This window comes from Lathamus discolor, chromosome 4, assembly GCF_037157495.1.
Source record: "Lathamus discolor isolate bLatDis1 chromosome 4, bLatDis1.hap1, whole genome shotgun sequence".
In the NCBI taxonomy this organism is placed as follows: Eukaryota; Metazoa; Chordata; class Aves; order Psittaciformes; family Psittacidae; genus Lathamus; species Lathamus discolor.
The window spans coordinates 67,449,076-67,467,402 of record NC_088887.1 but is presented as its reverse complement, the minus strand read 5'-3'; the positions used below and the strand labels follow the sequence as shown (position 1 = coordinate 67,467,402).

The window sequence follows — 18,327 nt, the reverse complement described above, 5'->3', positions numbered from 1 at the left end:
TGTGTCAATGTAGTAACTCCTAACAGCATGGATTATCCCTCTATAGCAAGAGTAGTGCTAAGGGCTACAGTTGCCCTATTGCCTTAACTTGGGGCTGGCAATTTTCTGAAAACAATTATGAGTGTCTTTGTACATAAGAGAAAGGTATTCAGAAACTATAGACTCTGAAAATACTTATTTTAAAAGTAGAGAATACTTGTCTAAGTGAATTACTTGCCTGAGTGCCCAGAGACTCTGTGGCTGCCCCATCCCTGGCAGTGTTCAGCCCAGGCTGGACGGGACTTTGAGCAACCTGATTTGGTGGAAGGTGTCCCTGCCCATTGCAAGGTGGTTGGAACTGGATGATCTTTAAGGTCCTTTCCAACACAAGCCATTAATATGATTTCATGAATATCACACCCACAGATTTCCATGGAATTCCAATTTAAATAAATTGGGGTTATAGTTATGTAGCTTTGTGTGTATTCAGTAATTCTTGAGGCTAATAACACTTCTATTAATTATTTTACATATATACTGCAAATGATGTTATTAACTTGTACAGGCTTACATGGGAGGGGAATAAAGCTGAGGAAAACCTAGAACATGCCTTATTTCCAGTTTATTATTTTTTGACAAAGACTTTGGGATATTCTTCTGCATTTAGATAATTTCTTCCTCAAAACTTGTATTTCAAGTTCACAACCCTGCAGCCTGTAAGCTGGAGAAAACACTGAGTAAAGATCTTGGGTCTGAAGAGAGAGACAGTTCTTCCTTGCGTAGCAGGTGTACCCCAAAAAAGGCCTTTTTGGAAACACGCACTGGTCCAGCAGCGTGTCCCAAGGCATCCGGTGCCCCGGGCTGCAGACTTGGATCAGGCGGGGGTTCCTCGGTCCAGCCCCCCCCCCCCCCCCCCCCCCCCCCCGCGCGATTGCCGTCTCCCGTGGAAATCACTGCCTTCGTTAAACCTTCCGGGGCATCCCCAGGCGCGGAGGGGGGGTTCACAACCCCTCGAGCTCCTGCCGCGCTCCCGCCCCTCCGCTGCCGGTGTAAAAATCACGCACAGGGGCTGAGATCAGAGATGCGTCAGCGCGTCGCAATCGGCAGGATTTTCTTCCTGGAACATCTATTTTTGTTGGTTGCGGGGTTTAGTTTGGAATTGACGGTGTTTTTTCCCACCTCAGTTCCCGCCTCTCAAACGCATCGGCGGCGATAGGGAAGGCGCAAGCTGCGGACGGAGCCCTGGGGCACCCACAACTCCCCCTCTCCGGAACCCCTTCGGGCGGGGTACACGCCGCTTGTGCTGCTGCCGCCCACTGGCGGCTGAGGCTGCGGCGCTGCCCGTGCAGGCGGCGGATTCGGGGGACGGGGGACGGGGGACGGTGTCACTGCCCCACCCCTCTGCCCTGCAGCCCCTTTAGGCTGCTTTAAAGGTAGCCTTTAAATTGGTTGCGGGGTGGGGAAGGGGGAAGGAATTAGGAGGGTGGATTGATTTGGGGAGGGGGATTTTTGGGGGGGGAATGCTGTCTTTCGTTCTTCTGGAGTGGTCACGAATCTGAAAAATGCTGTAGTTTAAAGAAAAAAAAAAATCCTGAGAGAATATAACCAATCCTGGATTAAGGGGAAAAAAAAAGAAAAAGAAAAAAGCATTCATGAAGTGATAGAACCAAATATTCTTAAGCAATAATTAAAGTCTATACACATCTTGCATATGAGGAGAACGTGTAAATGTCTGAAAAGCATGGCAAATTATGCTCTTTTCCTCCTCTTTTTTTTTTTCCTCTTTTTTCCCTCTTTTCCTTCCTTCCTTCCTCCCTCTCTCCCTCCCTTCCTCCCTCCCTCCGTCCCTCCCTCCCTCCCTCCTTCCCTTCCCTTCCCTTCCCTTCCCTTCCCTTCCCTTCCCTTCCCTTCCCTTCCCTTCCCTTCCCTTCCCTTCCCTTCCCTTCCCTTCCCTTCCCTTCCCTTCCCTTCCCTTCCCTTCCCTTCCCTTCCCTTCCCTTCCCTTCCCTTCCCTTCCCTTCCCTATGACCAATATAAATAGCCAAGATCTGGGGTCCTTCAGGGTATTTCTGTTTAAGAAGAGACCAGTGATAGAATTCAGTATTTCTTTGATGAAATATTTACAGATTACTTGCCCCAGTTGGACTCCAACAGAAGGGCTTATTTCTGGTCTCCTTTTTCCAACTCTGTTTCTTTCCAGGTAGCATTCTCTTAGATAATATATTGTCTACTTGTTTTCCCCAGGCAGGTTTCTCCAGCCTCCCTTTCTGTTTGTTTATTACTGCTCTCAGAGGCTGCTCCCAAGCAAAACAATCCCAGGCATTCAGCTTTCCCCTCTGCCCTACAGTTCATTTGGCTATTTGTCTTTGTTTCAGCTGGCCTTTGCATCTGCTTCAGGTAGTAACTCTTTTTTGTCTTGCTGCTGCTTTCTTCTTTTTAAACTTCAGAGGGAGCCTAACTTTCTCTGTCATTTATCTTGACATCAGGATAATTGTCCTAACAGCAGGGGTAACGCAGTCCTGGAGTTGATTGTCAAGGGATTTTTATAGAGTGCTCATCGCTGGAGCATTTTAAGCTGTGCGAATATTTATCGGGAATGACACAAGTACAGTTGTCCTGACTCAGGGCAGTGTGATAGCCTAGATGATCTCATGTTTACTTCCAGTCCTGTTTTATTGGATTTCGGTTATATATACACCTTATAAATAGCCCCAGGTTTATTACTGCTGAAAGGTTAAAAACAGCCTTCTCTCTTTTTTATTTACTTTTTTTTTTGGTCTTTTTTCTGTCTGCTTGTCAGATTGTGCAATATAAAGACAATAGAACTCTGATTATGAATCACCACTTACTCTTATTACTGTTTGGGATAAGCTATTGGTGCAATTCACGCAAAACATTTACTGGTATAATTTGTGCACAAGACCACCAGGGAGCTAAAGAGATGTTTGGGGAAATAAAGTCACTAGGGAGGAAAACCTTGCCTGCTTTATTCAGTGTATCCCTTCAGTGGAAATTTTATGTGAATCGAATGAGGAAGGCTTGCCCTCAGAATGGGCTCACTGCTTTCAAGGAGAGTTATCATCTATCTGCACTATTTAGACAGCGTCTGGGAAACTCACTGGAGTCTCAGTCTCGCATTGTGCAGATGAGTAATTAATGACGGGCCTCCTGTTTTGTTTAATGTATATATTTTATGTATACAATAGATTGAGGGAGATGGCTGATGTGGGGAGTCAAATGGGAGAAAGGTGATTCTGCAACCCCATGAACCATGTGGCTGACAAGCAGAGGCTTCGGCTTGCCAGTTGTTTAACTGGTGGATGCTGTAGGCATGCTCAGCCTTTAAAGAAGAACTGAAAAATTTCAACCTTCCATATTTTGGTGGGCTCATATGCACGGGGAAAGCACAAAAGGCAACATGTCTGCTGAAGGAAGAGGGGGAGTATCTTTTTTCAATGTATTTCTGGAAGCCTATTTTTTCAGGCATACAGCTTGGGTGCAACTATTAGTTTCAGAAAGATTAAGGTTCACAAGAAGAGTACAAACTGTTCAACAGCAAGAGTACCAAACTGTCAGCATTACAAATGTATGCAGTTTCATGGGCCTGAAAGAGATAAAATAAAACCTTCTCCCAGTCGGTGGGCATTATGGCTTAACACCACACCTGCTGGTAAGGACTGTCATGGATGGCTGGATTGTGGGGTAGGAGAAGGAGTCATGGGTATCTCTGAGTTCCTGGTTGTAGCAAGTGCTATTGTGGTTGGAGGCAATTTATATGTCTAAATAATAATAATAACTTGCTAAAAGAATTACTGTTGAGTAATTTCCACAAAAAGAATTAAAAAAGGTTCATGCATGTTCTGCTGAGTGCTCATGGGCTCACAACGAAATAGTCACTTAATGTTAATAAAATATTTATGTGAACATTACATTTCAGTTAGTGAAGTGGGGGACCACAAAATCAAATACAAGTGAAGAGTGTGCTTTCAGTTAAACTGCTGATTAAGCAAAGGGACAGCATATGTAACACAAGAGAATGAGGTAATCGTGGCAAATGAACATGTTTTTAATTTCATCTGTTGCATTTAATCATACAATAAGGGAATGTTTCTGGGTGCTTCACTTCATTCCTAAACACTTCTCTTTTGAGATATTTTCTTGCTGACTTGCAAAATCTTTCAAGGCTATGGAAGTAGATTTTTAAAGGTAACTCCAAATGCAGATGTTGTAAGAGTTGCTGTCATCTCTGGAAAGCAGCTGTCATGGAGGTGGTCAGTGAGTTAAGATTTAGTCCACTACCTTATGGTGACCAAAGCAAAGCCAACTCTTTCTTCAGTTGGAGTTGCATAAGGACCTGCAAGAAGCCTCAGAAATGAAGCCCCTGAGGGGTATCTTTTTCTTCCAGCCTCTGGAGAGCTGAAAGGGCCTTTCATTTCTGGTACAAAGCATTCAGAGTTTGTTTGCTAACAGAAACATCTGCCTAACTCACTTGGACCTGGTGATGGATCCCCGGGCTGTACTGTAGTTTGGCCTTTGGTTTACCTTTCCCAGCCAATGTATCTACCCAACAGCTTCCTCTGCAACGATTTCCTGAGGTGTTCCTCTTTGTGACAAAATGACCCTCTTTGCTTTGTTTAAAAACACATAAGCACTACAAATGTGCTAAACGTGTAACTGCTTCACAGCAGTATAAATTACACAGATGCAATTTATTGATTGTGGAAAGATCAGATAGTTTTAAAGTCGATAGTTAGCTGTCAAGCTGTTAATTGAACATTTGCTGAAAAATGCCTCTGGGTAAGTGATCTAGAAATTCTTGCAGGATAATCAAGTTAAAAAAAAACCCAGTTGTCTGCCACCCTCCTGTGTTGGCTATATTTAAAGAAATACCAACAAGTTAAAAATCACACTCCCCAAAACATTCACACTCAGACATCCGTAACATAACCAGTCCTTCAGACTGATAATATTGAAATAATTTTACAACCCAATTTCATGACTTGTTGTTTTTAGTAGCTTTTTTACTTTGAGTTGGGGGAAAGAAAGTAGGTTGTTCAGTTTCTCACTTTCAAAGACTGTCTATAATTAATTGTGATTTGCTTTTTCCATGTGCACATTCAGCTTTGTAACCATGCTGCACACATACATCAGATTAACAGATCACTTTAAACAGATATCTTGCCTCCAGCTGGATTTCAATAATTTAAAAAATCTTAAAATCTTACAAACCATTCTCTCTGAATTGTTTCAGCAAAACCCAGGAACACACATTTGATGAGGCTCCTTTCTTTTTGAAAATAACTCTGCAGAACTGACAATATTTTTTCTCAAGTTCATTAGTTTCAGTAAAAAATATTCTGTCCCTTAGTATAAATTTTTTAGTGCTGATTAGACCACAGGTATTTTACATAAATGCAGCAGCTGTACTCTGCATTTCTGGAAGTGATGATACATCTGTAGAAAACCATCACAACCCAGAAGGCCTATTTTCTCTCTACAAGCACATTTGTAGGTTTTCTTGCATAAATTTTATACTTTTCCTCAGGCTTAACAAGTCACTTAAGAGTAGATATTCACAACTCAAGTTGTGTTTGCCATAGCAGCATGAATTTTAAAGCAAACTGGATAGAGTTCACTGATCTGATGTCCTCTGCAGCGCAGACACAACTTGTGATTGAACTAAATTAAAATATTGAAGTTTTCCTATACAGGCCATCAGCGGCCATTAAGTTATATCCATAAGTGATGGGGTAAGTGAAGAGACGCTTTAAACTCAGCTGGCTTGAATCTCCCTTCATATTTGTTGAGGTGGTGTTCATCTCAGCAAACCATACCTATTTAAATGTTGGTCAAGTAATGCATTTTAGCTGCTAGATTTCCTCCAAAGTGATGAAGGGACAGCTATTCATCTTTTCTTCAGGTAGATCTTAAATCTAACAGTGGGTTTAATCATAATATAGCAAATCTGGGTTCATGTTCCTCCTAATATTGAAGGAGAAAATATGTGGACATACAATGTAGGTGTTGATTTGTACAATTTCAACTGTTAATTTTATTTATTTTTTATTTTACAAAAAATTAAGGCATTGTCTGTGTATTTAGAGTTTCTGTAGGCAGCATAGAACCTTAATGCCAGCATGGACTCAATTTCGTGCACTCTGCTCATTCAACAAAAACATTCAAATAATTTTAAAAGAAGTGCTCAAGATATGTTTAATGTCTCTTATGTACAATCGTGTGCAGCTCTGGTATTATAATGAAGACAAAGCAATGGTCTAAAAAAGGTATGACATATTTCCAATTAGAAAATAACCGTCCCATTCCATTTGCCTTAAAGGGACAATAGAGCACTTGCCCCCTCTCTTTTAGATGTCCAAGATGCTTGTATGCATTTGATTGCCTGCCTGTCTTGATACAATGTGACCACTTTGGAATTTATTGGAAAACTTAAGGAAACATGTTAGGCATCATGGGGCAAAACCCTGACAATTTTGCTGAAAAAAAGAAAATTGGAAGACATTTGTACCTTAAAGTTGCTCATTGCCAAGCGCTGTGTGGCAGCTGTGGGACAGGCACAGCTAGCAAGGGAAACTAAGGGGGAGCAAAGTGGAGACATCTCGTTTTTTCCCTCTTCCTCTTCACAGCCAGTGTGTTGGTGATGGTAGAAAAAGAAGGAAAACAGCAGCTGCTGGGTGATTGTTTTAGAAAGGGCAGAATTACTGGCTATCTAGAAGGGGGATTAAAAACAGAAGCCCATGCTATCCTTAGTGTGATGGTGAAGATGCTGAGGGACAGGGCTGTTATTCATCAGTGCTTTATTTATAACCTATCCATTTTATCCCTTTCCATCTATATTGATCTTCACATTCCCTGCAAATGTCAGTGATTATTAGATTAAGTGATTTTTTGACTCACGGCCCTGATGTCAGTCCTGCTTCACATTTGCCTCTCTGTTCCCAGTCTGCCCAAATCTCATGCATTAACCATGAGATTTGTACTCTTGTCCTGGCTGACACATCTCTCCATTTGGCCCACATCTCACCGGCTTGCGCTGCAGGCTCTTCTGCTCCAGGAACTGAGGTACTTGGTGCAGCTGATTGACAAAGTGCTGGTTTTACTGATCAGATACAGGATCACATGTCTGATCAGAGAGGAAAGGTGCAGGACCGTAAGATGCTCAGTCATCAAAGGTACTTTGCACCTTTAGGTTTGTTTGCCTGTGTTGCAGGGCAGCATGAGGGCTGCTGCCCCACCACAAGACCTGATGCACCAGTCACATTATCAGCCATTACTACTGTCTCATCCAGAGGCACTGAGGAATACAAACAGATATGCATCTCCCCACTTACATCTCTTCAGCTTCATCTCTGCTTCCTTCCAGCAGCCTACCTAAGCCAACCAGGTTAATAAACCCCAAGCAGCTTCTTGAAACTTCAGGTCTGGCTCCATACAGAAACGAAACTATGCATGGCCCCTTTTCCTGCTTCCTGGTTTCTGTCTGAAACCCTAGCCTGGAGACTAGAGAAGACTAAGAGATCAGGATTGGCTGGGGCTGGCTGCATGCGATCTGCTATAGCTTCTTAAGTCAACATCAGACTGTGTTTGTGTATGATTTCTTGTAGTTTGGAGACTAAAAGAGCAAGGTGAGACCTAGAGGTATCTTTTGTCATCTTTGCCTTTTAAAGCATTCCAGGAAGGAAAAAAAGGAGTGGAAAATTAGTGTCTTTCTCTATTGCTCATGGAGAAGGAAGACCAGAGGAAGAGGGGGGAATTGGAGTGGGAGTGGATAGACAGAGAGCTGTGTCCTCCCCTGCCAACGATGACTACCCCTGAGGAAACCAGAGGAGCATTCGACCTCTCACACAGCAATTCTCTAGGGACCATGAGACAGGAAAATCAGTTGGACACTGTCAGGATGGGTTTCCTATTAAAGATCTCAAAAATTTCAGCACTGTCTCAAGCTTTCTCACTCTAAGACTTGCTTTGTGCTTACTAAAATAAAACAAAAACAAGAACAAAAACAAACAAAAACTGGACAAGGGCTAGCAAAGTTGTGCAATCTTATTTACAAATAATGTAGCCAGACTCCTGTTTCCCCAAACACAAGCTCCCTGCTGTTCTTTGCCTTACTTATGCAGATGTACATAACACCTGCTAACCATTTCTTCATCCACTGTGTTTGCAATATATCCCAGAGAAATTGCTGTGTTCCTAGAATCCAAAACAGAGCAATAGGTGTTTGTAGGGTGGTAGCTTTCATTGTCTCTGCGTTTCTCTGTGGAGAGCTTATTTTGGTCTGACCACCATACCCATTAGAAGACCACCTCTGACTCCTTCCAGAGTAAAACTGTGGATCACTTTAACCAACTTCATGCTATTTTACACTAAAAAATTCTCCATCAAACATTGCCTTCCCATTTCTTTAGAGCCATTATACTCCTGAGTCCTGCAAGTGCAATCTGTATGTCCTCCTCCTCACCAAATACTAGTCTTTAATTGGCAATATTAATATCCGTATTGTTTCTTCTTAGATAGAAAGTTGTCTGAATCACTTCCTGCTTGTAATCTGTCCTCACAATTTCTCTCCTCTTTTTGTTATTTGTGTAATTTAGAAGCATTACTAGAATTTAGTTTATGGAGGGTTTTCTCATGCCATAGATAGAAACATTGAATAACAGTGTCTCAGACATGAAAGGATCTCTGTAGCACCACAGTGGCAATAGTTGTAAACTTTTAGCTAACAATTACAAGTTGAATTTCTGAGTTATACAGTTTAGTCTCATTTAATATATGTTTTCTTGGTTTTGTTCAGATGCTAACATCTTAATCAGGGTGTCATGTGGTATCAATGCTTAACAGAAGTCTGAAAGACATTGTTTTGTCAGCATAGTTACCTTTCTTAAGTCAAATGATAAAAATTCTTATCTCATAAAAGTACTACGCAGTTTGTTTAACTTAACCCGTTTTGCATAAATTCATGTTGACTGGCAGTAATTATGTTACAATTTTTTATTTCCTTATGGACAGGGTCCTATTTCAGCTGTTCCATTCTTTCACACAGAACCAAGGTCAAGTTAACTCATCCACAGTTACCCTGTTTATGCAGTTGAAATATCCACATGGCATTAGATATTTCCAAGCCTCTTGGACTTGCACAGTATGCTAAAGCTTTTTGCCAATGAGCAGCAGTGCAACATTCCTTTTAAAAGCTTTAAATTAAGTTACCTGGCCCTGCCAATTAAAAAAAAAAAAAAAAAGGTATAAAAATTAATAGATGCTTTTTACCATCCACTCAGGAGAATGTCAGAATAGATGATGCTTTGGCAATGCAGACTCTGTTTTCCTTTCTAAATGCAAACCAGAAATATTCTATGAAAGCTTTTTGTTTTCGACAGCTGTCAGTGGAACTGTGTCATCACTAGGATTTCTATTGTCCCGAATAGTCCTATAGAAATTCAGAATAAAACAAAGACAAGTTCTTACTCTCTTTATTCCTATGCTTTCATAGATATATTAGTTTGCATATCAATATGCTGTGAGTACTAATTTATGACATTTATTAATTTATACAAATGTTGGCTTTCATTTTTCCTTAATTACAATTGTATATAATTGTTTTTTAAGCATTCTGTTTGTACATGTCTATACACATACGTGTATATATACTAATACACTCATGTACTGCTGTATGCACTAATTATAATACACATGCTAATCAGCTCTGAATTCTGTCTTTAATTAGATCACTGTTATGTACTTCTTGGCAAGTGTTAGTTTTAAGTTCAGTGAACAATCGCTTTCATGAGTCAGAATGAAGGATAATGCTTTCCTTTGTGATAGAAATTTCAGTCTAAGTTTTAGAGGATCAAGGGCATTGTAGGGAACGTGGAGCAAGAACTTTACCCATATCATTGTATTACAAGCCTTTTTATAGAAGGAATTTTCTTTCTTTATAGATATTTCTTCTTAGTCACAAAAGTTACATGGGGTGGAAATCATCTAATCTTAGTTGATAACATAGATATCCACATCTAAGCTAGTGATTACCTAGGGTGACCATGCCCTCATCCGTAGAGGAAACCAGGCATTTTAGAGCTCAATGAATCTGACTTGGTTTAGATTCCTACATTAGGATGGTATGAAGTATGCCTTAAGGTGCTGCCTCTATTCTTTTTTTCCTCTTTTTTTATTGCCCACGGGCAATAGAAGGAGCCCAGGATTAGTCCTGATCCAGTTCCTTGTACTGCAGATTCGTACATCTGGCCATCCACACTGCATTTTCCTTTCCTAACTGAAAATAAGAAAGAAATAAATAATAGTTGATTATACAATCATGAAGAAAAGGAGCAGCTGAGCCTCTGAATCTTCAAGATACAAAAATCATTTAAAACCATTCATTTTCTTTACCAGAATTACAAGCTAGACTATGATTCTATGAGCGTTTTTTAAAATTATTTTTAGTTAAATTTGATGAAAGAACTTGAAATTTTTAACTAAACAACTTTACATTGAAATAATAAGTAAATATTTGTTTACTGTATGTCATATGAATTGGACTAAATAAATCAAGGCAGCATTCTCTAATTCAGATAACTATTAATTAAATTAATTTACTGTCTTTTATTTGCTTTAGCTAAATATTATTTTTATTTTTACTACACTTGAAAATGTTAATCTTTAAATTTTTAAGGATTTAAAATGTGTTCAAAACTTAAAGTTTCAAATTAATCTGTTTTCCTCTACATTATAGAAAAACCATAATGGCGTGAATGATCCATAAGAGAGCTATCTAAATGGATGTGTTGAAGCTGATTTCAAATAACTCGTGTTAACCTACCAGTCAATTTGGCAAAAGATTTCAACAGACTGATGGTACAAATGCCTAGCTGCGTACAGAGATTGCTTCAGAAAGACTATGGTTAGTGGGTTAGTAAATAATTTCTTTTGCATATGAGAATTCTGCTGTAGTGAGAAGACAGGGAAACCTAAAAAGAAAGTGGGTTTTGCAACATAGGTTTTTAAATTCACTCTTGGCCTTACAGAAATACTTCTCGTAATCATCAGTGCAGCTATTAAGAGTGTAATTTGAACAGAGTACTCTTCCTGGATCTTCAAGTAGTAGACCTCTAGAAATAGCAATACATTACAAATAATGTTTACGTGATATTACAGTATTAGAAAATACCTTTCCTATTGATGATTTTTGTTTCTCTGCTGTAGGGATTGAAAAACATTTAAAATAAAATTATTTAAGGCATTTGTAATATTGACCAGTTTCCCTCTTTTAATGCAGCTTATGCCAACAAAACTGCATACAGGCCAAATCTTTCTCACTACCTGTCACCATCTGTAAGAAATCATGGCATGCAGGCCTTTAAATGAATGCCTGTCATGGTTTAAGGCCAGCCTGTAAATAAGAACCATGCAGCCCTCTCGCTCACTCCCCCCAGCTTCTTCCCCCTGTCCCCCCCGTCCCCCTGCTCCCGGAGGGATGGGGAGGAGAATTGAAAAAATGTAACTCCCACAGGTTGAGATAAGAGCAGTCCAGTAACTAAGGTATAACACAAATCACTGCTGCTACCACCAATGATAATAATAAGGGAAATAACAAGGGAAGAGAATACAATACCACTCATCGACACATAGCCTGATCGAGCAGTGAGCCAGCCCTTCCAGGTAACTCCCAGTTACATCCCGGGCATGACGTGCTGTGGTATGGAATACCTCTTTGGTTAGTTTGGGTCAGGTGTCCTGTCTCTCCTTCCTCCCGGCTTCCCCTCCTCCCTGGCAGAGCATGAGACTCACAAAGCCCTTGGTCAGACCAAACATTTGAGCAGTAACTAAAACCATCGGTGTTATCAGTGCTGTTCCCAGGCTGAAAATCAAAAACACAGAGCTGCACCAGCTACTAAGAAGGAGAAAAAAATGACTGCTACGGCTGAACCCAGGACAATGGCCCAAAGGCTTAACCAGGCACATCATCAGAGGTTCTTGTTGTGCATATATATCTCTGACAGCCAAGGACCTGAAGCAAGCAGCAAGTCTTTAGACATGTGTCATTTGTTACAAATTATGCAGCTATGCCAAATGCTTGAATACCTCTGATATCCTTTGAAGCTTAAAACATTATGCCAAGGGCTACCCACCTATCTGAGTGGTGTAGATCTCAAAATTAATTGAATTTGTTGATGCGCTTATAAAATATAGAATTCTTTTGTTTATACAGACAGCTACTAATTCCTGATTCTCTCAACATTGGCTGTACTTACACTGGAGCCTTCATGTTCTGGTTATGATCATAGTGCTTCTTCTAATGAGTTTGGTAAGAGCTAATACATTTAAGAATTAATGCATGGACATATCTTACAAAAACACATTCCTTTATACCTAATATACAGCATTTCTACCAAGATAGATGCTTTGTCAAAGTTGACGAAATGCACGTACATTGCCATTTTATACACAGTCTTCAAGGAGACTTTCGCACATCTGTGTGGCCTCCAGGATTAGCTGGAGTGTTCTTACCTTTCATAGTTAAGAGCATTCAAGTGATATTACATACATCATGGTATCTAATGGATAGAAAGATGCCCATCCAACCCTGCTTCCATAATACATATGACCTCCATACCAATGTCATCTTCTTTGAATAGCTACTGGCTAACTTTGCTACTGCTTAATTAAAGTTGACACTGAATTTTATTTTCTGAAGATCCCACAGTAAAAGCAAAACATTTGGATTTGAATACTAAAGTGCCTTAATGTACAAGACCTCAGACCCACTTCTTGTGAATGTAAAACAAATCAATGAAGTCTGTGGAATGGCCCTTCATCATTGTTCTCTTTCTTTCCTTCTACCGTGTACCTCAGAATCATACATATCCAACAGGGCAACCCTGTTTGGCCTGATGAGTAGGAGGCAAGTTTATTGTGGCAGCAGATACAGGATAGAAAAAAAATGATAGAATAAATTTTCTGGCATATTTTCATTATGCCTTCAGCTTTGAATTGAGCTGTTACAAAATAAATCACCCAACTCTGACTACAAAGATATTTTAATAATTACAGAGATTCTCAGCATTTTTAGTATTTGGTGACTGCAGAATCTTGTTTATTTAACAGATTCATTTATACTGACCTACAGGTATTAGAAAAGAAATCTTCAGGCAAAGATAGTGCTCTATTTTCACATGGATATTGTGCAATTAAGGAAAGAGCAATATTTTACTGTTCTTAGCGCTGAGGCTGTTTCTTAGGCAATGACTACCTGTTCCTTTTTATCTTTCCTAGCCATGGTACATTGCAGCAACCACGGTCGCAGGTGCTTACTGTCTGATCTACACAAGAAGGAAAGGAAATTAAGGGATGGCAAGTCTACTGATCTTGTGTACACAACAGAGTGACAAAAATATGGGGAAATGGAAAGAAAGTTAAATTTAGAATGATTAAGAGAAGAGAGAGAGTAGAGGAAAATGGTCACGATCCTTCAGAAACAGCTTTTGCAGGAGATAGGGAGCAGGTAAGTCTAAATATGTTTTTTTCAAAGCTCCCTGTGTGTTAGCCTTTTTCTGACAACGTATCTACTGAGGTAGCACCTTTTAACAGCAGTTTGCATGTACAAGTTTGTCCTTCCACGTTCCACATTGCAAAGCAACAAATAAAGCATGCATAGTGTAAGACCCTGCAAACTCATTTATCTACCCAAAGGCATAGTGTATTTCTACAGATGCACAGAATATTTTTTCCCTGCTGTTTTGCCCTATCTAACTTATATTTTCTGAAGTGATTTTTGTGACATTTCTTGATTATATAAAAAGCTTTGCAAAATTCAATAAAATCCCTGTGTATGATATATTGAAACCTTTCACATATATGAATTTCCCTACTCCTGCCCTAAGAGGGCACCAATTTTGTTCACAAATCTGCACTCATTTCACTCATTTGAATTGTAGGGCATCCCTGACTATTGCCTTCCTGATCAGAGGAAGGAATGCACTTTCACTGTGGTTTTTACTACTCAAAATGTCTTAGTGTTTCTCTGTTTACTTTGCTGTGAAAGAATCTGCATAACACTGCAGAGGAAATAATTCTCAGATAAGGCAGATATTACCAATCAAGCACCCATTTTTTTAGTATTGTTAATGCACAATCTAAAATCACCCTACTTGGTTAGATATAAATCATCCTTTCTTTAGTTAAGCATCCAGTGAAAGGCTTCGTAAATAAGCGAAGCATGGGTATGTGTGTATGCTAAATCTTTTGGACAGACAAGAATAATCATAGCACTATTGTTTTCTATATTTGCCCTTAAAGAAAAAAAAGAAAACAAAAAAGAAGAAAGCTCAATGTTTCTAAAAATGTAGGTTTCTTGGACCTACCCATCACATCGTTCTAATATTAGTAAGTCTCCCATGGCGATCATCTGTCTTTGCTACATCACAAAAAAATGCTGCCTTCTGTTAGGTGCAGTCTGAAGTAAGAATAGCCTGATCAGTCACATTAATGACCTAAAGACAAATAGCTACCTTCAAATATTTAAACTCATCAATAAATGTCTGTGTATTTCCAACTCATATAAGGCAGACAGTTTATAGTTGTTGCACATAACTCCTTCACAATATTCCTGACCATTTTTTTCCTATGGATTTCTCTCTGCAGAAATGGTTACCAAATGAGAATGGTGAGCTTTCAGATGAAAACAGATGAGTGCATGTCACCGTGCCAAAAGAAATGCTTATGACATGTTCCACTCTTACAGTTGAGGGACAATTTCTCCATTTAAGGCTCTTGAAAGTTATTACTCCCAAACCCTGTTGAAATTGCTGGCTGTTCCTGTTCTGCATCACTACTGAGCCTCACCATTTCATGCATTAGTTTAGTCAGTTGTCTCTGCTCAGCTTCAGATGTGCACATCCCCATCCTTGAAGATATATAAATAGCACCAGGAACCTCCAAGTGGTCTTTAGTGCTTCTTGCCTAATGCCTAACAGTCCTTTGAAACAGAGCTTACTTCGAATGTTGTGATGAAATGAAAGAAACTGTGGTAAATACTCCACTACCTTCTGGTGGGATCTTTCATAATAACCAGCAGGGAAAAAAACAGAGGGGCAAAGCAATAAACTGTGGAATCTTCCAAGAATGCAAAGCAGCAGTGTTGTAACAGCTGTGTAGACATAGCAATTCCAGAACAGTGTGTAGACATGATTATTCCAAATGCAAATTGCATCACCGAGGATAATGAAACACTCTGGACATACTGCTCCTTGTTTCAGATGACTTGTCTTAGATACAGATGTCCACAGTGAATTTCAGTTGAATATAGAATTCAGTGTCTTTTGCAAGCAGGCATGACATTTTTATATAAGAATCACCAATATATGGCAGATACACCAAACTGGAAGCACAGCCAAGTGCTGGAAACTTTAATTTTACCACAAGGTTAGTTCAGGAATGTGAGCCCTGTCCTCTTGCCTGGGACTGAACTTGGAAATTCACCTCACACAAAATTAAAGTACCTTATCTTGACTATGTTTTTAGGACAGAAGAGCAGAAGCATTTTGATTTCTCTGAGGTTAAAAAAAAATAGGTAATCTTTTTAGCAGTGTAGAAAAGTCCAAATCAATAGAGTTATCTCCATTAGGGTATGTCTGCAAAACCGTGTGTTACCTGTGTTCTTCTATGTGTTCACTATTGCATTAAAACATTAGTAACCATGGTATAGGCACAGCATTTCATTAGTGTGGCTGATGGTGGGTTTATGCAGTACTAGTCTTGAGAATAGCATAGTATAAAATAAGTTAAATGTAAATTTAAGCAGACCTAGAGGTATAAGGTACAAGTACCCTTGACAGCTGTACAAATGGCAAATGAGGTGCTTTGTCTTGCATCCTTTTAATGCTGGTGAAAGCCCAAGGAGAAACCTATATACTGTGGCACAAAGTGGTACAGTTTATTTTGCACTTTTGCCTTGATGCATGTTACATTGGTAAAGCACTTTTCTTGCTCATATAGGCTGTCCCTGAGTTAAAAGAGTTTGCTGGCAAGTCTATTCTGACAAATCTTTCTTGGCTTGGATTTGGTCCTAACTTTGTACCAGAGCAGACTTTCATGTGTACACTTCTATGACAGAGTAAGAATGATTTCTCCCATTTATCTTGAATATATTTCTGACAGATTCAAAATGAAAAATGTCCTATACCAAGAAGGTACATAACATGGACAGGCACTACAGTAACTATACTGGCCTCAAAGCTAATTAAATTTGCCTCAGTACAGCTTTCCCCTGTAGACAAACCCAGAAGTGCCAACCCCATCAATTATTGCCTCACTCACCTCCCTGACCTATCTTTAAAACCTGAAAAAAAGCTGATCAGCTCCTCTCCATTTCAATTTTGTGCTCCCCAGCCTGAAGATCTTTTTATGTCCCAGCTTCTGGCATGATGCCTTCCAGTTACTGGTCAGATTCAACAGTGGCAGCTGCTAGCAGAAAATCCTCCTATTCAAGAGATGACCTTATGTGCTCCAAACACTGCTTTCTCATTCTGCCTAAATCGTTTCTCCATGTTCAATGCCTACACTAACACCATGATGCAGATAGACAGGTTGCAAGTGTTCTGGACTGAAAGATATTATTTAAAAAGTATGAGATTTTATATTATAAATTCAAAATGACGATGAGACAGCCTTTCTGCAAAATTTCACATATAGCATCCAAATTTTATTTTGAAGTCAATGCCACAATATCCATCCTGATTCCCTTATGAAAGATCCACTGTAAAATCCTGTAATGCCTTGTGAATAATTTTAATGATTCACTCCCATGTGAATCTCTTATTTTCCAATGCAAATATTGCATAAGGGCAGCACAGTACTCTTAAACTTGAACAAGACATAAACCAATTTCATTCAGATTATGTTTGTGTCATAAATAAGGCTCTGTATCCACTCAGTTCAAATCGGCCTCCTTAAGCAGGCTTGCACTCGTTAAATCCTGTCTATGACCTCAGGCAGCCTGTTCTAAATGCAAGACTCTCGCATGTGAAGAGAGGAGCTTGGAAAATAACACTGAACTGAGCTAAGGCTAAATCTGTTTGGACTCATTACATCTATGAACGGTCTGTCTTTGTAAATAACATACTTACATATATTTTAAGACCTATCAGTTTTGCACGTGGAAAACTGAATCACAAGAATATGAAAAACTCATTCAAGGTTTGGTGACCCACAGCCACAAAACAAAGGCTGGTTATCCTTACATGTTAGCGAGCACACAGTCAGTGTGTGGCTACTGAAATCACTACATTTCTTCTCTCCCTGTTTTTTCCCCACCATTCTTTTTTGGTTTTCTGCTCATCATACTAGCGTGAGTAGATTTTACGTATGCAGTTCTCTGAGTGTGTGAGTGTCTGAAATGACTACTATCACTGAGTGACAAGCCAGTACCCAGGCACATTTTGATGCTTTTTTTAAAAGAACTTCAGGAATTTTCTAGCAGCACAGAGAGAGTTTGGGGAAGTAAAAAAGGTTACCTAAGGGAAGATGACTATTACTAAAAAAATGTCTTCACATAGGTTTCCTCACTAAGGCATAGCTGTAAGGTAACAGTTTTTCTAGATGTTAACCTGGCTTGAAACCTTACTCCTGCTTGAAAAGGTTCAGTTCTATTAGCTGTTTAATTTTTAAATACAGGGGGGTTTCCTACTCTAGGCTTTGCTTAGGAGCCTCAGTAAGGTGCTGTAGCTGGGTATCTTCCATGGTTATACTGCCACAATTAGGTGATTTGACTCATGCTCACACAGGCTCTAACTCGGGAGCAAGAATGGCTTAAGCTGGTATGGCTGCAATGTTTCTTGCTCACAGCCATCTAATTTGGTCTAGCTTTCTCCCCTTTTTTTGAGTTGACTCACTTCACTGCAAGATGGGCTAGGTTTTTTGGGGAAGCAGCCATAACACCAAAGTTTTTAGACCTATCAAAATAAACCAGCACTGATACTCAGTTCTTTAGTTCATGGCCGTTAGCCACTTCATTCATAATTTGGTCACCTCACAGTAAAGGTAGGAACAGAGAACTGCATCTGAGAAATGCTCTATCTTGCCCAATGTTGGCCACTCTTGCTCCCCAGTTTGAGACCTTAGCTTGTGGAAATTCATCCTCTTCCAGGTCCGTCTGTGGTATCTGAAATTAGTATCATCCATAGCTATGTATTGCCAGGTTCTGTTAACCAAGCCAGTTTTACCTAAGAAAGATTAAAGGAGGTAATGGAGGAAAACAGAGGGGTGCCTCTCCTGAGAGGATACTGCGGATCTAGGAGATTAAAACATTATCAGAGTGTGCTGCTGTTTACAAAA

General features: G+C 39.7%; 1 long non-coding RNA gene across 1 annotated transcript; it reads left to right on the top strand.

Moving 5' to 3' along the window:
• Positions 1 to 1,325: 1,325 nt before the first annotated feature.
• On the top strand, positions 1,326 to 15,082 carry LOC136012705 (uncharacterized). Its single transcript, XR_010611912.1, has 5 exons — positions 1,326 to 1,412; positions 10,730 to 10,897; positions 12,206 to 12,301; positions 13,270 to 13,498; positions 14,638 to 15,082. It is a non-coding gene; the product is annotated as an uncharacterized LOC136012705 (long non-coding RNA).
• The last annotated feature ends 3,245 nt before the right edge of the window (positions 15,083 to 18,327 follow it).